The sequence below is a fragment of the Cuculus canorus genome, chromosome Z (genome assembly GCF_017976375.1).
Source record: "Cuculus canorus isolate bCucCan1 chromosome Z, bCucCan1.pri, whole genome shotgun sequence".
Lineage (NCBI taxonomy): Eukaryota > Metazoa > Chordata > Aves > Cuculiformes > Cuculidae > Cuculus > Cuculus canorus.
In genome coordinates this window covers 63,476,735-63,500,187 of record NC_071441.1, presented here as the reverse complement: position 1 = coordinate 63,500,187, position 23,453 = coordinate 63,476,735, and the positions used below count along the sequence as shown (strand labels likewise).

Genomic DNA, 23,453 nt, shown 5'->3' with positions numbered 1-23,453 from the left:
TTCAGCCTTTCCAAACTATGCGTTGGTTTGGGGGTGGGGAGTTCTGTGTCAACCTCTTTAATAAAGCAGATGTGACTCACTGCCCTCTCATTTAAAATCAGAAACTGAAGTCTCCTTTTTCTGCTGAATCAACGGCAGCAGCAGTGGGGGCAGCAGCACTGGGGCTGCCTTCAAAAGCTTCTCCCCTCTGCACAATCATTTCAATTAAACCATAGGACCTCTCATTGCAGTTCTGCAACACAGTGCACAAATCCTGGTTTTGGTTTGTCTCCTTAATGTCATGCAGCACCCTTTTTCACTTTATCTTCTGCAGTGACACTGATAACAGAAAAATGTGGAATTAATTTAATCAGTACGCCATCCCCATAAATTTTCCTGTGCTCCTTTTTTTCATTGAAGACCGCATTTAATTTATAACTGTTGTTTCAATAAACCAAGTAATCTGAGATATCTTTGCTCAATATATTTCAAATGCTGAAATAATCTGTTAGGTCATGTTGAGGTCTGGGTTTTGGGTTTTTTTCATTATTACTTTTAGGATGAGAAAAAGGCATTTTTCAAACAGTTCTCTACATCTTTCATTTTCTCATTTAAATTCCTCAACCCAAATACAATAATAATCCATTAGAATTTCAACACCTTGTAGTTCTACAGTGGTCTGTTCAATTACTTTTAGAAATATCCTGGGAAGGCACCAATGCCAAACAGTACTCTCTTAAGTCTCTAACATTCAAATGCTGTATTTGAAGTTAGAAATTTAGAACTTGCCTCATTTACATTTGTCTGCCAAAATACCAAAATATATATCCTGCATTTAGTCCCATGATGATTTTTTTGTTTTTTTGCTTCATGTAGGCTTTTATTATAAATTCAAGCAAAAATTCCTATGTAAGTAACACTCCTTGCATGGGTCACAGTAAGTCAAGTGTATCCACCATTTGTGTGAAGTCTACACTGCTCAGATGTGGAAGGCTTGTTTTCTCTGCAAACAGGCCATCCCTCTTTCCTATTCTGTCCTCCACTTATACTCTTTTTTTACTCTTTTTAACATCTGGACAATCAGCTCTACTGTCCCATCACGGTGATGGGACACTAAGATGCTCAGTGGCTAAACTCTTAACAACTGCAATACTCCAAATTTCAAAGTGAAACTTCCCATTGATGCAAAATGGGTGTTATTCACGGTCAGGTAATGTGACACCAGTGGGTAACAAGCATTACCCTTCCATTTGGTACGTGCCTCAAACTTAGACAGGGCAAGCCACACAGACAACATATCTGCATATATTGTAGCCCTGGGCCAAAAAAACAAGCTTTGAACTCAAAAACTCACTCACAAGAACTCACTCTCCTTGTGAGACCAGCCCACTTGCATTTGATGCTACTTGAGGAATCATCCAATTTGATTGTACACATATATTACAGGTATTTACTTTTAAAGCAAAAAAATACATTTAACAATTTTACTGCAAACATTAATTTTTCTTAAAATTAGCAATTGCACTTAACCACTAACACCTACACAAATACTTTATTTTGATAAAACTAAAATGAAGAAAGGACAAAAACATCACAATTTTCGATACCTTTTCCCCTAGAAATGTTGTTTGCAAAATTCTTATAAGTTAAATGGTGTAAACTACTGTAAATCTAAGCACTGTCAAACAAAACTTGAAGTTCAGTGGAAACTGGAAAATTCAGTGAAGAACAGCTAAATAATTCTGGAAAGACATCTACGCCCCTGAGGTCAGAATGTAGTTTTCTGAAACTGTCATTATTTTTTCATTTCATAAACCAGCAATTGACTGCAAATGCATTTCTGCAGGTATACAGTACTATCCTACATAGAATACTGCTATCAAATACTATTTGTTTTAAATAACATGGGCAGGAAATAAGACCCAATACAAGCACTTAGTTGGATAGACATTAGTGCTCTAGCAAAAGTGTGGAATGCATAAATGCCAGCTACAGAAGCAGTAATACTATTCTAAGGCACAATTTTGTAACTGTCTTCTCTCAGAGATTGCTGAAACTCCTTACAAAAATTCAAGCACATACATACTCACTACATACACTACATACAAACTACATACAAACCTATAAAGCTACAATATTTATGCATGGGGACATTCATTTGCTTATACTGATTTTGACCCAGAGTCTAACTGAAGGATCGCATTTCAATGTTTTACAAAATGTTATCTACCTCATGCAGAGCACAATGAAAACTACTCAGAAATATCAGGTGTCTATTTCCATTTCTTGTTTTCCCCATCCTGCATTTAGGTAGTCTAAACCTTACTTATTTTAGCCTGTCTTAACTCCATAGTGAATAGAAGATCATTTATATCTTTATTTCATTTTCAAATACATTCATTAGTATTGCCCAAGTGTTTCACAATCATTCATTATTTCATTCACCACCTCCATTACAAATCAAGAAAGATTATTATCCTCACCTAGAAACTGGAAACAGAGATAAAAGAACCTATGGAAAGCCACAAGAAAATCCACAGAAAGGCTAGGATCAGAAACAGCACATGGGAGTACAAGCATATCTGTCCATATTTCTAGACTGTATTGATCATTGTCAGAACTGGGAGACAGCTCTCACTGCAGGTTATTTCTTCTAAATATCAGATGCCAAAAGGATCCTGTAAACAACCTAAATGGGTAAGCACACAGCTTGCATGGCTACTTGCTATATAATGATTTGGGTTTCATGTTTAGCACCACACAAGGCCACCATCACAAAGGCAGAGACACAGGCTAGTCAGTGTTGCCTTGTCCATATCAATTACAACAAAGTCTCCTTTTCAGTGTTTTGCAAAATGACAGAACAACTCAGGTTGGAAAGGATCTCTAGATGTCATCTAGTCCACTCCTAATGCTCAAGCAGCATAAGCTAGACCCAGTTGCCCAGGACTGCGTCTAGGCAGCTTCTGAATATCTCCAAAGATGAAGACTCAACAACCTCTCTGGGCAACCTGTGGCAGCTTGGTCACACAGTGAAAAAGGGCTTCCTCATGTTCAGAAGGAATTTCCTGTTCATGTCATCTTCCTATCCCTGGACACCACTGGAACTCCATCCTCTTGAACTCTCCCTGCAGGTCTTTATATATAAAGACAAGATCGTCCCTTGAGCCTTCCTTCTACAAGCTGAACAGCCCCAGATCTCTCACCATTTTCTCATTTGAAACACTCCAATGTCTTAGTCATTTTTGTGGCTCTCTGATGGACTCTCTCCAACATGTCCCGGAGTCTCTTGTACTGGAGAGCCCAGCACTGGACAGAGTACTTCAGATGTGGCTTCATCAACATTGAATCGAGGGGAAGGATCGCCTCCCTTGAATTGTTGGACATACTTTGTCAATGCAGCCCAGGATACCATTCACCACCTTTGCCAAAAGGGCACACTGCTAGTCCATGTTCAATCTGGTACCCACCTGAACTGTTTGGTCCTTTTCTGCCAAGCTGCTCTCCAGCTGGGTAGCCTTCAGCACATATTGGTTCCTGGGGCTGTACCTACCCAGGTGCAGGGTTCGCACTTCAGTAAAGTACCTTGAGGTTACTGTTAGCCCACTTCTTCAGCCTGTCCACGTCCCTCTGGTTGACAGCACGACCCTCTTGCTTATAAGCCTCTCCTACCAGTTCTGTGTCACCTGCAAACTTACTGAGAGCTCAATCTGCACCATCACTCAGATCATTAATGATGATGTCAATCAGGACTGGACCTAGATTTGACCCCTGGGGTACACTGCTAGTCACTGGTCTCCAGCTAGACTTTATTCCACTGGTCACAACCCTCTCACATGTCCATACAGTCAGTTTTCAATCCACCTCATTGCCCGCTCATCTAGCCTATATGTAAACAGATTCTTTGTGAGGACCTTAAGAGAGGCAATGTCAAAAGCCTCATTTAAGCCTAGGCAGACACCACCCACTGATCTCTCCTCATGTACCAGGCTTGACATTTCATCATAGAAATTCAATGAGCTGGTCAGAACGACTTCCCTTCCATGCTGACTACCACTAATAATTTTCTTGTCCTTTATGTGCCTGTAAGTGGTTTCCAGGACTAGCTGTGCCAGCATCTTCCTAGGGATTGAGGTAAGGCTGGCCAGCCTGTAGCTCCCTGGGTACTCCTTCCTGCCCCTCTTGAAATGGCGGTGACATTTGCAGTCTTCAGGAACTTCTCCCTGTCACCATGACTCATCAAAGACTATTAAGACTGGACTCACAATGACACCTGCCAGCTCCCCCAGCACTGGTTGGTGCACTCCATCAGGACCCATGGATTTACATATGCTCAGCTGCTGAAACATTTCCTGTCCTGATCCTCTTCCACTCTTTCATTTTCTTTCCTCCAGTCTTCCCCCCTTGAAGGTATGTCTTGCTAGTAATGACTAAGGCAAAGAAGGCATTCAGTACTTCCACCTTTTCCATGTCCTGTGTAATTACGTCCCTTATATTACTTCATTACCAAATTTCTACCTTCCAGCTCCATTAGCAAATGAGTCAAGGAGATCTGCTAAACATCTCTGACCACCTGCCATGCAACCTGCCAAAAAGAGAATAGCAAGGATGGTATGAAGTGGCTCTATTATTTTTTTAATTTAAAAGCACCTGATTTTGTAACCATCACAAATCTTTTAACTATTCATGTGATTTCCAGTGATGGCCTTTTTTTTTAAGGAAGCTTCCACCACAAGGATACACTGTGTTCTCCACTTCCACCATACAATGAGGTATTTATGTAGAGCACAGTTCTGTGGAACATAATGGGCTCCTCCAGCATTATGCAGGACCACTGAGTGGACTGAAGAGGACTAAGCACACCACGGGAGATACACTCAGCCACTAGCACCTTCAAACCATGAAGATGCCGGAGCTGCTCAGGAAAAGGATGCAATTTTTCATAATGAAAAATATCAGGCACTCTTAAATCTCTGTATTACAAAAAGGTGCTCCTACTGACAATTCTGCTACACCAGTTCCTTAAGATATTTTCTTCTCATTTTTTTGGTGGATAAGTGAAAAAAGTTAGATAGTTTATTCAAAATCATGTGGTGCTAGAACTAGGCTTAGCTGGTACGCGCTTCCATTCTTGTGCTCCACCCAGAGAACTAAGACTGTTCTTCCTCAGAAGAGTGTCAAGTTCAGTCATAAGAAATGCTTTTTTAAAAGAACTGTTGAAGGAAAGATGAAGGAATATTTTGTTTATTTCAGTTCAACCATTTATACAACAAAAGGTTTTCTTGGCAGATAAGTAAGTTGCAACATTTCACCAGGCTGAAAAGTTCACCTTCATCTTAATCCTCTACAGCATGTTTTATATCACAGCAACATATGCCTTATTAAGAGTCTGTCATTGACAAGACTGTGGAGAAACTTAACAACTAGTCTGACTGACAAAGCAAAACTAACCTTTACCACATCCATTAAAAACAAAACCCAAACCAAAACAAGAAACTCTAAGCAGTACAGGGCTCTTCCTTGAAATGTTCAAAACCCATAAACATCACTTCTCCTAAAAATACGTTCAAATCCTCTTAATGAAGTTGGACAGCATCTTACATATGACAACCACCCGTCATTGCTGATGTTTTTCACATAATTTCCATTTTTTTTTCCACATAATTGTGCTCTAGATTCAATGCTTTCATAAAGAACATTTTAAAATGCTAACTTTCTAACATTGCCAAGTCAACCTGGTCTCTCATCTGGATAGCAGCACTTGCAAAAATGTGTGGCCTGGATCTGGAGGTTCTTTAGGGCTGAGCTTAACAATCAAACTTGGAATAGAGACTATGAAACAAATTTTTGGAGAGGAAAATTGCAAAAAGTCTCTCCTACATCTCTGTAATTCTTTACAGAGGGGAATTAAATGTGAAGCAAACAACTAAACTCAGTAGAAAAGAAAACTAGACTGTCCCAGTAGAAAGAATAACGGATGCACACCCAGATGCAGAGCATTCAGCAATAATGTTGTAGGGAAAAAGTGGACCTGCAGTAGTGAATTTATGTCAGCACGTGTAGAAGTATCCATGGTAGTGCTAATCCAGACAGCACAGTTAAAAATAGCAGTGCAGACAGATGAAGGCAGACTTCAGCATGGCTTAACAACCTGTCCAGAAGGCTTGGACAGCCCTCTCTTAAATCTAGGCTAGCGTATCTTCACATCACATATAGATCAAAGCCAGCACAGATCTATCTGCACGTCCTGCAATCACACCACTTGATTGCAATGTAGACACATCCATAAATAGTGTAGGTATGTTAATCTAAAAGCTGCATTTGCAGAAAGCAAATCCTGGGAAGATACTGTAAAGCACATGGGACCTGATGAGGAACACACGCTGGAGAAAGTGTCCATTTTGCTAAACTGTATTATCTGGGGTAATACAACCTGCTTCCCTTGCACTGCTGGAGAACACAGCAACATGTGCCGGCTGGTCCTTCCTGTGAGAATTCGCAGAGTCAGCCCACAATAATCTGATTCTTCAGTTAGAGTGACTTACTCAGTTTTACTATCTAACAAAGAGACACCATTAACACACTGGAGGCACCTGGAGGCAACCATGTTATGTGTAAATGGCACTCATTCCTCTTCATAAAGCACTAATGCCCTTACCTAGGCAGATACATAAGTTATCTGCTGTTGCAAGGCCGGTTATTTGAGAAGAACATCAAAATACAAACAATGTCTTCTTCTACAACTGCTGCTACCAGGCACAGACCTTAACTGAAACGCAGTAACCCAGAGGCTGATAATATCCTTCAAATTCAGGATCTCCTCCCCTCAAAAGGTAGTTTGCTGTACTTCTGCAACACTATACCCTCTGCTTGCTACAAACTACTACAGATTCTACATTGTCCCAAGGACGCCTTACTATCATTCATCCAACAAGTGACCAAAGGGATTTATGCGTGTTCTTAAACCGATAACATAATGAATGATTCACTCCAGGGAGATTTTGTGTGCATTTCGCTAAATCAGAACCAGAGGACATGTTAAGAAGGAATGCAGTTCTTCAGCATGCTTAGATGCCTTACGAGGAGAGCATAAAGACACACAAGCAAGTGTTGACTCAGATAAATAAAGTTCTGAAAGGAATTCCATCACAGCAGCAGGCATTAGATACAGCCTAATTCACTATGGGTAGGAGTGAGCTAGCAAAACACATGAAGTTCTGGGCACAGAGATAAAAATCCTGTGCTCACTTTGTGGAAGCTCCAAGCATATGCGCAGTCATGCTCCCCCCAGCTCGGATCTGGGCATCTCAGCGCTCAATCACTCCTAACCCTCATGTCATCAGTCAGTGCTCTTCCAGCCATTTCATCTCAGATCTGATTCATGAAGTGCTTTACTAGGGAGTGCAGAGAGGCAACAGTCAACTCCTCCACACAGGGAGCATCACAGTAAAGAGCAAAAATACAATTTCCATTCCATTACACTGTTTGCTGATAATGCTACATCTACGACCTTCAAGAACAGGAAGTGGTGGGTGAGAGTTTAGTTGCTCTCTATTCAGTGTCACAGCAGACCAACTAAAGTTGCCAGGTCTGCTGTAAAACCTACCCATTAGACTGATATGATCTATGCTTTTGAAAGCACTACCAAGTAGCTGAGATAATTGCTAAATTTGTGCCATGTATATCGGTATCAGATTAATAATGCTAAACAATAAGTAATGATCTTATATTAAACTCTCAGATATTGGTTCTCACAAAATTCTGTTCCAAGAAATGCTGTAATGAGCTATTTGTAAACAGAGGCTTCCTGAATCTAGAATTATTAGTCAACTTATCACCAAACCCAGTATCTTTACCACTTATCAAAGATACACGGTACACTAACACAAACATTAACAGAAACATTGAACTAAAAGCAAAACCTCTAACCATTAATTGTTGGCACTGTATCATATGCTCTGTAACAGTATATGACAAATGTAGTTCTCTTTTTAACTTGCAACTAATTGTTTCGACAGCATTTTTTCCAAGATGTGACCTGTTGAATTGTAACAGCAAGTACTGTTATAATAAGAAGACTTTAAAAGGTAGTTCTTTTCCTACGCAAAATTTAAAATGCAATATGAAAATAACTAATAAAAAGATATATAGAAGAATACAAACAAATTAAGCCTCCTGAAAAGTATGCTATGAAAAAGTTTTAAGCAAATATCGCATCAGGATGCTGTAGAATGTATCATATTCAAAAGGACAGTGAAAAACTGAATCCTCCTTTTTCCAACCTGTTGCTTGACCCATGTGTACACTGCCTCACTCCATTCACTCCTACCACAAGGATGCCTATTAACTTAAACACAAACAAAAGCTGCCTACATTTAGCTACCATAAATTCCTTTACCTCTAATTTAAAATCTGTTTCAGGTTAATGAAAAGCAAATAATTAATGATGTCAGTAGAACTCAATGTCCTGGTGATTCCATTCTGTAACTCAAGATAGGTTTCTACCCATGTCCTAGCAACATGCACAAATATTGTGCTTTATCCAGTGCTCAACACACGAGTTTGCAAAATGACAATATCCATGACACAATTTGGACACGTACCTTAAGACTCTCTGAAGTGCAAGAGGAGAAACGAGCATAATTAGACTGATCACAGCAGAAGTGTAGATCAGGGAATGTGAGACTGCAGCTTATTTACTTTGCTAGCACTCTTCTGCTTCTGTATTTCCCCATTTTACTTTGCTCTATTTTGTTTGGTTGGTTGGCTTTTGTTTTTAAAAACATTGTGGACACAGCATTTACAAATATTCAGTAAAAATCTCTTACCGTGCTGACAATGTCAATATTTGAAATCTTGACCCAATTCAAAAGCTCTTCATAAATTTACTACTGTGACTCAACTGGAACTGACAGCATAGCATACAAAAGGCAGAACATTTTCAGTTGTATTATAGTGAAAGAGAACACAAGACATGCACATGCACGCACACACATGCCATTAATTATAAGTTGTTAGTCTGGACAGTTAATGTTATTTCCTATTTCTTAAGAAAAATGCCAGTCATAGAATCACAGAATCGTAGAGCCACTAGGGAAAGACCTCTTCGATCATCAAGTTCAACCATTCACTAAACCATGTCCCTGAGCACCTCGCCTACCTATCTTTTAAATCCCTCCAGGGATGGTGACTCAACCACCTCATTGGGCAGCCTCTGCCAGTGCCCGATGACCCTGTCTGCGAAAACTTTTTTTTCTGGTATCTAGTCTGAACTTCCCCTGATGGAGGTTGAGGCCATTCCCCCTTGTCCTGCCCCCTGTCACTTGGGAGAAGAGGCCAGCACCCTCCCCTCCACAACCTCCTTCCAGGTAGTCGTAGAGAGCAATAAGGTCTCCCCTCAGCCTCCTCTTCTCCAGGCTAAACAACCCCAGTTCCCTCAGCCGCTCCTCATAAGACTTGTTCTCCAGCCCCTTCCCCAGCTTCGTTACTCTTCTCTGGACACGCCCCAGAGCCTCAACATCCTTCTTGCAGCAAGGGGCCCAGAACTGAGCACAGGATTCGAGGCACGGTCTCACCAGTGCTGAGTACAGGGGCAGAATCACCTCCCTGAACCTGCTGGCCACAGCGTTTCTGATACAAGACAAGACGCCATTGGCCTTCTTGGCCACCTGGGCACACTGCTGGCTCATGTTCAGTCGGCTGTCAACCAACACCCCCAGGTCCTTCTCCAGGCAGCTTTGCTGGCACTCCTCCCCCAGTCTGTAGCACTGCATAGGATTGTTGTGCCCCAAGTGCAGGACCCGGCATTTGGCCTTATTCAGCCTCATGCCATTGGTCTCAGCCCAGCGGTCCAGACTGTTCAGATCCCTTTGAAGAGTCTCCCTACCCTCTAGCAGATCGACACTTCCACCCAGCTTAGTGTTGTCTACAAACTTGCTAAGGGTGCATTCGATCCTGTCATATAGGTCATTGATAAAGACACTAAACAGGGCTGGACCCAGCACCAAGCCCTGGGGACACCGCTTGTGACTGGCCTCCAGCTGGAGTTAACTCCATTTAGCACCGCTCTCTGGGCCCGACCATCCAACCAGTTTTCAACCCAAGAGAGTGTGTGCCCATCCAGGCCAGAGACAGACAAGTTTCCTAAGCAGAATGCTGTGAGAAACTGTGTCAAAGGCTTTACTGAAGTGTAAGAAGACTACATCCACAGCCTTTCCCTCGTCCACTACAGTCAATACGTCCAGATCCTGCAAAAGAACTACATGGATGAATAGCCAGCAGAGCAGTATAGCTTCAAATCATAATCATATGTATACCCCTCCCATTCACATGTGAGAGAGCTATGCAGCACAGCCTGATTTTTACTCACAGATGTAAACAAGTTTGCTAGAACTGAGGGGCTGAAAGGAAGTGTTAAGTTCCTGATTAAAATTTCATTTTAAATGGTAAGTTCCACATTGATACAGTAACAATAAAACAGAGGTGGAAGGGGGGGGGGGATTTATACACAAGGCGAGGTCATGTAATACACTGTATTGAGTTTAAAAGATAAGTGAGACAATGCCTTTTTCTCCAGTATAAACAAAGAAAAATAGTGCCAGCAGTTTGCGAATGAGAAGTAGGGAGGAAACTGAACTAAAAAGGAAATGCTTTCAGCAAACCTTACAAACCTAATGCTACTTTTTAACCAGAAAAATACATTTTCAAGAGTCCTGCAACAATTCTTTATCAAGTGCAAATCACCCACAGTCATATACAAAGTAAGTTTCTGTAAACGCTACTTTACAAGAAACTATACCTAATGAAGGATTGCTCCAACTGCCAGACTATGACAGCTGAATTTTATTTCTCCTTGATATCTCTAAGATCTGCAGACCTCTGAATCATTTGCAGCTTTATCTTAGAAGATAAAATCACAGTTCCACCTTAGACAGGTAAGCAGTAGGTGACATTTCTACCACAATGACTGATAATTTTTCTTTTCTCCTCTGTTCATATCTCTCTTGGGAACTTAATAAGGAATCTGATTCACATGTTCTATTTTCTTGTTTCAAATGGTTCCAACATGCATATAAATCTATCACACAACCACATTTGCATTTAAAGAGAAAATCCCTTGTGTTTACTAAGCACCTGCTCAATGTAAGCCTATCTTCCCTGCCTCCTTTGAGAAACAGATCTGCCAGAAAAAAAAGCATAGACACAAAGCTCTTCCAAGCCTCTTGCCAATTGTCTGAGCATTATTTCCTTTAGTTTAGTTATAGTTCTATTCTGTCAACAGTTGAAAAGAACAAGTGTTTGCCCTTCCAAAATCCAATACTTCTCTACTTTTTTAATATCTTTCATCTTGACAATGAATGCATGCATTTCAACCATAGAAAATCACTGTATTTTCTAACCAATATACAGTAAAGCACTGACAAACAGATTCCTTACAAAGACTTGCGTCTGAAAAGTAAGAACTTTATTTTATTTAGCATTAACTAACATGGCTGCAGAAGGAAGGATGAGAATGTTCTCCTTCTGGCATTTAACTCTCAACTGTAACTTGAAATAGATGTAGGTTTATACTAATAAAACTGAAATAGGAATGGTAATTTTTCCCTTCTCTTCCACTTCTTGCACCTGTAACCATGCTCATGACTCATGGGTTGCTTCTGGAGCTTCATCCAGGTAATCAGAGACAGACAGGGGTGGAAATAAAGCTCTGCTGCACATCACATCTCATCAGCTGAAATGCTCAGAAAACAGGTGAGCCATAAAGGCTGCTGGAACTACTGCTCTTTGTGCTTGTGATATGCACCATCAATCACCAGTCCGTGCAAACAAGACACCTAACTATATCACAACTGCAACTACCAGCATCCCTGCACTATTGCCAATATCATTTTCATGCTGCTGTCTATGATGGTCAATCCCTCTGCACCGAGCTGCCTCTGGCTGTTTGCTTCCCTTTCTTGCTGGCATTTCATTGCAGTGTAGAGGCAGCACTACCCACTTGCCTCCATTTCAGACGACAGAAACTAGAGCAGCTGTAGCAATGCTGTCATGATTTCCCCTTCCTGGTTCTAATCAGGCAAATGTCCAAGCAGAACAGAGCTGCCGTGGGTGTAGAGACAAGAGGTGTCTGAGACATCCTGGAAAAGGACCGTGAGAGAAGGAAAGCTGTACTATTGCAGGTGGTATCCCATCTTAGGTATATCGGGGAAGAAGATTTCTTGCACCTATATAGAGTTCATATGGGGATACGTTTTGGCTCCCACCAAGACTGGACAATTGGGAAGAAGAGGGGCAGTAAGAGGCACTTCCCAGTTTCTTGAAGCTCTGCTGATGCCTTGTCAAAAAAAGGTTATAAACTATTTAGATAATGGGGACTACAGTTTTCCAATCATGAAAAAATATAAATGTAAAGCAACCTATCACCTTATACAGAGTACTCAGGGGAGGTTTTTCATCTCCAAAGGTACCACTCAGTCACCTTGTCCAACCAGTCCACCTTTTACATACAGCTCTTCAGGAGATGGTCCCAAAGAAATCATGTCATGCTTACTTACAACATCACTGTCATTAGAGAAAAAAAAATATAAAGGAGTAGTTTCTGTCTAATACAATTTATTATCTTCTATTGGACTTACCGGAAAGATTGACCGTCTTCTTATGCCAAAATGCCACTTCAAAGTACTTTGCACAGCCTGCACCAGACTACTCCCTCAAACAAGGAGTTTTTTTAACAGGCTGGTCTCTTACAGCCTCCTCAGATTTGGAGATAACTCTTCACTCGCCCTTTCCTCTGATAAAATTCTATTTTACTCACTTTTTCAACAAGCTACAAGCCATGTGTGCTTTCTGCTGCATATTGAATAAAAGACACAGAGCAGAAATCACAAAGAAAGATGACTGAACTGCTGGTTTAAGATACCATTAGTGTCTAGGTGAGGTGGAATAGTCAATATGCACAATTCAGTCTGTGACACATGAAAACATGCAGAAATGAAACATACCACACCTCACAAAAATAGCCTTCTCGCACCAGGCACGGGTACTATGCCAGTGGGTTACCTGAAGGAATATCTAAAGGAAAAGTTACAACACAATTTTGGAACTATAATTGAAGGGTGACTCAAATTTTTTCTCGACAACTGGGCAGGTCAAATTCTAATTGTGCTAGTGACATGACACAACCCTTTCTCACTGTGTATGAACTCCCTCCTGAGCAAACCCTGAAGCCTGCTCTCCAGACCAGGTTTCCAGCTCAGGTTCAAAATCTTCAAAATATGTCTCCAGCCTGGCATCAGGCATACTTGCAGGCTTAGCAGTACCAAGAGAGAAGTACTCATCATGTTCACTGGGCAAACCACGAGCTAGTTGCAGGGGACTTTGGGGCTAAGAACCTCACGTTTATGGATGGTAATATGGCAACCGGTCATACTATTTATAGCTCACTGGGATCACATGCAGTACATATACCTATTAAATTCAGTAAGGGTAGAATGCTATAGCGCACTGTGCAAGGCTTAAACATGTACACATCATTCAAGATAATTCTCAGCTGCAGGATCAGAACTATTTGCACAAAAGTAATTTTGATTTTCCTATGCTATGACCTCATCCCTTTCTTCAGCCATTCAAATATCACCAAAGGATCCAGCAATCACGTGACTTCCTTCAGAATAATTACTTCAAAACTTTTTTAGCTACCTTTTGCGGCTGGATTGCTGAGGTGTACAGTGAGGCCACATTTCCAAGATTTTCTATAGAACCATAGGCACCAGCATGCTTTTGGGGAGCGTGGGAGACTTTCTCAAAAAGCCTCCCACTGATGAATCAAAGAATCACAGAATGGTTTGGGTTGAAAGGTACTCTAAAGCTCATCCAGTCCCAAGTCTCCTCATGGGCAGGGACACGTCCCACCAGACCAGGCTGCTCAATGCTCCATCCAACCTGGCCTTGAACACTTTCAAGGAGGGGGCAGGCACAACTTCTCTGGGCAACCTGTGCCAGAACCTCACCACCTTCATTGTGAAGAAATTTTTCTTAATGTCTCATCTAAATCTTCCCACTTCTAACATAAAGACATTTTCCCTCATGCTATCACTACATGCCCTCGGAAAAGGTCCCTCCCCGGCTTTCTTGTAGCCCCTTTCAGGTACTGGAAGGTCTCTGTAAGGTCTCCTGGGAGCCTTCTCTTCTCCAGGCTGAACAACCCCAACTCTCAGCCTGTCCTCAGGGCAGAGGTGCCCCAGCGCTCTGATTAACAGCTCTCCAAGACCTGTGGCTTTAAGCCAACCACCGAAAGTGCCATGAGGTGATAACACTGACAATGAAGACTGAGACTACTTAGCAGACGGTTTGCAACCAGCGCCATCAGGACCTGATCCTCCCGCTCCCTCACACCGACCGCATTTCCTCGCATTAAAGCGCCAGCTGATAACGGGTACGAAAAAACTTTCGGTCCCCGGTGCTTCAAAAAAAAAAAAAAAAAAAAGCCAAACCGCGATCTCAGACTGACCCAAGCATAAACCCGGGCAGGTTTTTTTCCTACCAGGCAACTTCGCCTTGGCTTCCCTACAGTCACAACCGTGCAAGTCCCTTGATTTTCTCCTAGATTCCGGTGGGACCGGAGGGTGCGAAGGCTTCGCGTCCCCCAGAGGCTCCGCGCGGAGGCAGGAGCCGATCCGCCGTGCCGGGGGTCGGTACAGACGCGGCTGACATCACGGCTGTGCCCAGCCCCGCTAAAACCCACCGTGCTCAGCCCGGATTTCATACAGAAAGCAGCCCCCGAGGGTCCCCCCCGCCCCGCCCGGGCGCTGCCGTTCCCGCATCCCCCACCGAGGACCCGCGCCCGCCTCCACGCCCCAAACCAAACCAACGTTATCGTCGGCAACAAAGCCCCCACCCCACCCGTTCCGCTCCATCTCACCGCTCCGCTCGGCCGCCGCCGTTTCACGGCTGATGGAGACGCGGGGGGAAGGACTCAGGTGCCGCCCCCCCCCCGAGCCGGTGCGGGCAGGGCTTCAGGGCTTCCACCCCGCCTCTTTCGCCCCCGTCCTTCCACGGGGAAGGGAGGCAGGGATGCAGGCGCACCCCCCCGCGCGCGCTCCCGCCGGCGCGCCCCCCGCGGGCGGAGCCCTGCCGCCGCCTCCTCCTCCTCCCGCCCCTGCTCCGGCGTCACCAAAGCCAACGAGGCGGGCGAGGGGCGAAGGGGGGGAGGCATCCGAGGGGTCTGCGCACGTGCGAAGCCGCCGTGGCGAACGCGATACGCAATCGTAGAGTCGATAGAGTGGTTTGGGTTGCAAGGGGCTCTAAAGATCGTCCAGTTCAAACCCCCCCCTGCCATGGGCAGGGACACCTCCCGCCGCACCAGGATGCTCCAACTATCCAACCTGGCCTTGAACACCTCCAGAGATGGGGCAGCTACAAAGTCCCTGAGCAACCTGCGCCAGTGCCTCACTGCTCTCATGGTGGAATATTTCTCCCTAATATCTAATGTAAATCTTCCCCTTTCCAATCTAAAGCAGTTCCTCTTCGTCCCATTGCTCCATGTCCTTGTAGAAATCCATGGCTTCTCTGGACAACCAGTGCCAGTGCCTTGCCACCCTCGCAGGAAAGAATTTCTTCCTAATGTCTCATCTAAATCTTCCCTCTTTCAGCTTAAAGCTGTTAACTCTCATCCTATCACTGCACTCTCTGACAAAGAGCCCCTCCCCAGGTTTCCCACAGCCCCTTTCATGTACTGGTAGGTTACTATAAGGTCTTCCCAGACCCTTCTTAAGCTTGAACATGCCCAACTCTCTCAGCCTGTCCTCATCGCAGAGGTGCTTCAGCATCCTGATCATACTCATGGTCTCCTCTGGACCTGTTCCAACAGCTCTGTATCTTTCTTATGTTGGGAACTCCAACTGGACACACCACTCCCATCTGTTTAAAAAAAAAAAAAAACTAGGTGAATCTGGGGCTTTTAGGTTGGTTTTGAAGTTGTTTTTTGGGGAGGGGAGGAGAAGAGTAGAGGTATTGCTGCTTCCCCCATAGAGCTGTTGGCAGCAAGAAACACCTTCCCATAGAGCAGGTCTTTCCTGTCTTGTTCTCTCTGATGCTGCCAAGGGTCAGCAGAACCTGAAGGGCACTTTCACCCCAAGCCAGAATCCCACCAGCTGTGCCTCTGGTGCTGTAGGCGCTGGGCAGGGAAAGTGACAGGTCAGCCCTGCCACCCAGGCATCTGGTAACAACAGGAGAAGAGCAGGAGAGTAGACCTTTGAGTGATTTTCTTCTGTGTGATTTAGCCTGTTCTGTCTATGCATTCACAGCATTGACAGGGAGTACTTTTTCCCCTCACAATTCATTGACACATTTTCCATCTAGTCTCTTATATAAATATTTTTATGTACCTTTCCATCTCCCTCGGCTTTTGTGTGCTTTTATTCTGGGTGAGGGGATTCAGTGTTCCCTCAGTCAGTTTGCAGATGACATCATGTAGGGCAGGAGTGTCAATCTGCTTGAGAGCAAGAAAAAATTGGGTACCCACAGCTTGGTAAGAACTGGCTGGATGGTCACGTCCAAAGAATAGTGACAAATGGGGTTAGAGCCAATTGGAAGCTGGTCACAAGTGGTGCTCCCCAGGGCTCAGTGTTGGGGCTGATTCTATTCAATATATAGAATCACTAGGTTGGAAAAGACCTCTTAGATCATCGAGTCCGACCATTCCTATCTGTCACTAAGCCATGTCCCTGAGCATGTCTTTATCTACTAGATGTCTTCATCTATCTAGATGTCTTTATCTATCATTTGGATTAAGAGAGCAAGTGCACCCTCAGTAAGTTTGCAGGTAACACCAAATTGGGTAGGAGTGTCAGTCTACTCGAAGTGAGGAAGGTGCTCAGAGGGACCTGGGCAGGCTGAGGCCAACATATGAGATTCAGTAATGCCAAGAGCTGGGTTTTGCACTTCTGTTGGAACAATCCCATGCAGTGCCACAGGCTTGGGGAAGAGTGGCTGGAAGTCTGCCCAGCAGAGAAGGACCAGGGTGTGCTGGGCAACTGCCAACTGAACATGGGCCAGCAGTGTGCACAAGCGTCCAAGTGGGCCAACAGCATCCTGGCTTGTATCAGAGATGGTGTGGCCAGCAGGAGTAGGGGAGTGGTCATTCTCCTGTACTCAGCACTGATGAGGCTGCACCTTGAATACTTGTGTTCAGTTTGGGGCCCGTCACTACAAGAAAGACATTGAGAGGCTGGAACATGTTCAGAGAAGGGCAACAAAGCTGGTGAAGGGTCTGGACAGCAAGTTTTATGAGGAGCAGCTGAAGGAGCTGGGATTGTTTAGCCTGGAGGAGGCTGAGGGGAGTCATTGCGTTCTACAACTACCTGAAAGGAGGTTGTAATGAAGTCGGTGCTGGTCTCTTCTCCCAAGTAAGAAGTGATCAGACAAGAGGAAATGGCCTCAAGTTGCACCAGAGAAGGTTTAGATTAAATTTTAGAAAAATCTTGACCACCTAAAAAAATGGTCAAGCACTGGAAGAGGCTGTCCAGGGAAGCGTGGAGTCTTCTTCTGTGGAGGTGTTCAAAAAATGTGTAGACATTGCATTTCAGAACATGATTTAGTGGGTATGGTGATATTGGGCTGATGGTTGGGCTGAATGATCTTAGAGACCTCTTCCAGCCTTAATGATTACATGCTTCCATTATTTCAAACGCGTAACTTCTTAGATTTCATTTTCTGTGGGGAGCAAACACTGCAAAAGTGCGAAAGATACAAGTAGAAAATTAAAATAAATTTATGCTAATTTAGCACTTCAGAAAACTATTGCCCGTGGAACACATTTGAGCAGACTTAGCAGTACTGCAAATATGCCCACATCAGTCAGCGTGTAGCACCGCTTTGGGCGACCATCTCTAGAAATGGAGAGAACAGTTCAGTCTCCAGATCAGTGGGTCTCTTGTCTCTCCTGTAGGTATTTCTAGTAAAAGTGCTAATCAACGTGTGGCTACTGTCCACAGGAAAATAACTAATTCAGTTTAATCCTGGGACACAATCATCAGAGAGTAACAACTTTGAGAAGCTTTTCACCTGAACCCGGCAACTTGGAGATGAAAGGAAATGTAGTCCCCTGAGATATGTTCCCTGATCTGTCTAGGCACTGCAGCATCGTGCAATTTCAAATATTTTGCAGCTTATTTAACATTCTTGCCCAGGAGTGGAAGGCTGTTATATTGCCACCTTCTTAGACAGCATTTTTAAGATGTATAGAAAACAAGCTTGAATATGAACTACATTTAATTTTGATCTTCATGTGCGAGGCCAACTGTGTGCAGCAATACTATCTTTAACTACCATAAAAACGTCTGTGCCGATTGAGGGCAGAAGGGGAATGTTTACTTTGGAAATGTCTTTTGCTTTTATGTCATTCGCTTTTGTGAAAGGGCATATTTGGACACTGCACATTTCACACTTGTACATATATGGTGATTAAGCAACCATTTGGGGTATTTGTAGTGCATTTGATTAGGTGGTTTTGTACAGGAATGTCGGTCAGCTGTGTGTGATTAAATGGTTTGGAAGGAATGCAGGTCAGCTCCAGAACACAATGTCATATAGGAGTATGGCCTGCTTGATGAACAGCATTGATGAAAACCAAAACAAAAAACCCCCCTTATTTTAATTTAGAGACTATAAATACTATCCATATGCAAATACAGCTTGTAAGATAAAAGCTTGCCAAGTGTCTTTGTATGCGTTATGTATGATTGTATCTCAATTAGAGCTGATAACCCTGTTAATACATTTACTTCTGAACTCATTGCTGGAACTGTTGTTTGAATAAGGAGTGCTGATTAGGTTGTATGGCTGTACATAAGCTAAATTATGATACACAGCCTGAGTTCTTGTAAGAATCTCAAGATTCATTCTTACTGCCAGTTACATGGCACCATGTTTGATTTTTGTTTAAAATAAACCCACACATCACTAGATCTCTTCTTACTGTGTACACAGATGCAAACTTTTGCTGAAATAGAAGTGACTTTTCTTTGGCTGTCTGATTCCCAGAAGTAAAGTGGTTTGAAAATGTGTTGCACATTGTTTTACTAGTACATTTCTCCAGGATCATTTAATGGTTTGTTGAACCTCAGTATTCCTACTTGATGAAATCAAGGCTAGTATTTGCATCAGAACAACGTATAGTGGGATGCACGTGGGAAAAGGCAGATCTCTGAGCCAGCAGCACTTGTGAAAGAGAAAGCGCTCTGTTGCTTTTGAAACTCCCCTAAGAGATGACCTTGAGACAGGTATAAAAGTGAGAGTGTTGTTTGATAATACTGCTTGTGAAGACATAACCACAATTTAGGTAAGGCACGAAGTCTATGGACATATGTACTGTAGGAACTTTTCCTGTGCAAGACCAGTTCTGGTGCCTCTATACATGTTCCTGGAAATGCACAGTAGTCCTGCCATGGAAGAGGTGGGCAGGAATAGAAAGGAAGCAGCAGGAGTCTGGAAGAGATGAATCCAGAAACATACAATATGTTGCCTTATTTTTCAGAACAGCAAGGCTGAGAATCGGTGTTCTGTTGTACAGGTAACTTAAACAGCTGAAAACCCTATGGGGTTTTAAAGTTCTTCATATATAAAAGCAGTCTGTGGACTTCCATGAGGTGTCCTGTGGCTGCTGACTTGTGATATCTCCGGCAAGGAACATCACCAACAGTATCATTAAGCAAAACCTAGCAGTTACAGAGTAAGTTCATCTCCTAAAATAGCAGAGAGCGAGCTTTAACTCAGTCATTTGATGATCCATGATGACTCACAGTCAGCAAAGCAGTCATGCGGGCACTTAGATGTTCTCTTTAAAAAGAAAATAAACCCCATTCAGCTTTGAGAACCAGTAAGAATAGTTACCATTTTTAGAGCACAACAGAATTTATGTACTCCTGTCAAAAGGCCGAGCCCAAGCCAGGTGCGTTGTTCTGATCTTCACCTTCACATTCTGAGTCAAGATAAATTGGACACAGACCGTGTAAACCTTGCATCTAGCTCTTGAAATACTTAATTCTTAGTTTTTCCCACCTTCTGTTTGCCCTAAAACATATCAAATATTTTACTCAGTTTGGAAAAATGTGTTCATTCTGGGACACATGTAAAAATACAGCAAATATAATGACAGACAGAACAACAGCAACATGGCATAGGCTGCTACAAGTAGTGATTTATTGTTTTACTTTCATTATGATGAACACTACCACAGATATTCTGACAAATAAGTCTACCATCTCAGATTCATGAAATTACTGTATAAGAAGAAACACTATGACTGCCTGCCTGGGACTGCAATAGAAATGATTTTTTTTCTGCAGTTTTTCTACTGTTTTCAGGGTTTATAATGTCTGAACCTGATTCATTAGCCTACAATGGGGCAATCTGCTGTCAATAAATTTCAGAAAGTAAGCGGTTGCCTTGAGAAGAAAACAGTTTGGATCCTCATTCATAAGAAGAGACAGGATTATGAAAACTTGCATAATTAGTTCAAAAATATCTTTCAATGCTTACATCTTTGTTTCTGGGATTGTGCAGGAAGGTATTTTCTGCAATCTTAAGCAGCCATTTACTTGCCAACTAGCATGAGAATTGAAAAGGTATGGATTTGACAGATGGATCATTCAGTGGATAAGGAATTAATTGGATAGTCATATTCAAAGACTTGTGATCAACAGCTCAGTGTCCTAGTGGAGGCCAATGATGAATGGCATTCTGCAGTGGTAAGTATTGGAACTGGTGTTGTATAACATCTTTGTAACACACATGGACAGTGGCACTGAGTGCACCCTCACCATTTGCTGATGACACTGAGCTGTGTGGCATGGTCAACACACTGGAGAAGGGATGCCATCCAGAGAGATCTTGACAGACGTTACAGGTGGGCATGCATTAGCCTCATGAAGTTCAACACAGCTGAGTAAGTGCAAGGTCTTATGCCTAGGTCAGGGAAATCCGAAGCAGAATTACTGGCTGAGCACTGAATGGCTTGAATGCAGCCCTGAAGAGAAGAACTTGGGAGTGCTGGTGGGTAAGAAGCTCAAGATGAGCCAGCAATGTGTGTTTGCAGACCAGAAAGCCAATGGTATCCTGGGCTGCATCAAAAGAAGTGTGACCAGCAGGGCAAGGGAGGTGATTCTCCCCCTCTACTCTGTTCTTGTGAGACCTCACCTGGAATCCTGTGTTCAGTTCTGGAGTCCTCAGCACAATAAGGACACGAATCTGTTAGAGTGAGTCCAGAGGAGGCCACAAAGATGATCAGACGACTGGAGAACCTCTGCTATGAGGACAGGCTGAGAGAGTTGGGTTGTTCAGCCTGGAGAGGAGAAGGCTCTGGGAAGACCTTGTAACAGCCTTTTGGTATTTAAAGGAGGCCTGCATGAAAGCTGAGGAGGGGCTGTTTATCAGGGAGTGCAGTGATAAGATGAGAGGTAACGGATTTTAGCTGAAAGAGGGAAGATTTAGATGAGCTATTAGGAAGAAATTCTTTCCTGTGAGGGTGGCAAGGCACTGGAACAGATCGTCCAGAGAAGCTGCGGATGCCCCATCCAGTGTTCAAGACCAGGATGGATGAGGCTTTGAGTAGCTTAGTGGAAAGTTCTCTGCCTGTTACAGGAGGGATGGGGGGTGGAACTGCATGATCTTCCAACTCAAATCATTCTATGATTCCATTCTATGATTGTAACTCATCTCTTTAGGGTCCCTTACAACATAAAACATTGTATGATTGTGCAGTTCTGTGAGGGGAGAGAAGTCTCAAGCCTAAGCTTTTTTAAAAGCTTATTGATTTCATCTGTTCTGCTGGGTGAATCACACAGAGAATTTCGTGATGTGGCTCCGAGGTCTTCGTCATGCATCCAGCACAACGGTGCAGAAGAATTGAACATAATATGTTTGGTTGATAAGGCAGTACATGGCATTACTGGATCAGAAGGTCAGGGACAATTACCATAATCAGCTACTCTAGGTTCTGGCATAATGCCCCATAATTCCTGGTTGAACTAGAGAATGTTTTTCAGAAAGGGATCTAATCATGATCACTACACTTTTAACAACGTTGTAATAGTTAATTAGCTTCACTGTTAAATTGTGTATATTTGTTCCAGCTTCTTATTCAGCTATTTGCGTTTTGAAACTCTGACACTGGCTTTATTTTTGCCTTGACCTACTATAAATAAGCTCTTCATTCTCATAGATTTTCATACCATCCATGTACTTCCAGTATATTTTCAAGCTTCCTTGCAGAAGTTTTCTTATATAGATTATAAAGGATTTGAATTCCCTGAGATGTTGACAACAATACAAGCCCACAACTTGGAATTCATGAATACACAAGTCTTCATTCTGAGAGTTAGTGTTGGCAAATTGGAAGGCTTTGAAGCATGGTCCTCAAGACAGTTTTCACATGGCAAGACACGTTCTTTTTTGTTTTTCCTTTGCTATATGTATGAAGACCACCTTTCCATGTGGCCTTGGGTATAGCGTCCTGAAAAAGCCACCATGGGTAAGATGGACTTTGAAGTAGTGGATTACATCTTCTGCTATATAACTGTCTTGGTGTAGCTCCTTCTCTCTCTACTGCTGAAGTCTCATCACTCACTAAGGGCTCTTTAAGAAATTATTGTAAGAGATCATCATAAGAGCTAGAAGTGAATTCTAATCACGTCAACCCTACAAATTAATGAAAAACTTTACAGCTATAACTGATACATCACTGCTAATTCAAGTATTCTGAAGATGCCCCTATTAATAACATCTTTCTAAGAAATTTTAAATTCATGCTTACTGTCAATCTTTTGGCAGAATGTGTAATCTCCTGAATGAGGTCAAAGCAAGACATTTCAAACGATCTTCAAGTAATTGTTAAAGTAATCGTCTATCAAAAAAATGTCAAGAGAGATCTCTGGAAACCAGGTGACTGTATAATAAAGGCCTAAAAGAAAGGCATAGCAAGACTTCTAGATTACTTTGTAATGAATCTCAATGTGAGAAAAGAGGACTATTTGTTAGGGTGGAAGAGCTTCAGCTTTGGAAGTTGACCAAATGCTTGTGTTGGGGCCTGATACTTCTCTGCTGAAATGAAGATTACTGCAGTAATTCTTTGTGGAGGCAACCTGGCAGCCACAGAGACAAGACAAGGAGTTTTTAAGCCATGAGAGAGATGGCTGTTTTCTGTTGTCTTGTCCTGTCAGATTTCAGATGACACTTGCAGACACACAGTTGCATGCAGACACACACATCTATCTGCATATCTATATGAAAGGAACTTGTTACAGTGAAAGCTAAAACTAGCCCTGAAAATCAGTCCTTGGAAGTCAACATCAATTCTTTATCCCTCTTAATTCTCTGTTAATCACTTTGAAGACAAGAATTTATCTGCTGGGTCAGCCCAACAAACCAGAGTATACATAGGTTGGCTTTGCTAACAGTGGCCATGCTGCACAGTTAGA

General features: G+C 42.8%; 1 protein-coding gene across 3 annotated transcripts in view; it reads right to left on the bottom strand.

The window, feature by feature from the left end:
• The window catches only part of SNCAIP (synuclein alpha interacting protein), an 85,518-nt gene extending 70,423 nt beyond the window's left edge, over window positions 1–15,095 (bottom strand). For 2 of the 3 annotated variants that reach the window (XM_054054689.1, XM_054054691.1), the window contains exon 1: window positions 14,900–15,095. The gene's annotated coding sequence lies outside the window, so the exon portion shown is untranslated. Of the gene's footprint in view, window positions 1–8,582; window positions 8,603–14,899 lie in introns of those variants that run through there. The other variant, XM_054054690.1, reaches the window with a different exon arrangement.
• Window positions 15,096–23,453: the final 8,358 nt, after the last annotated feature.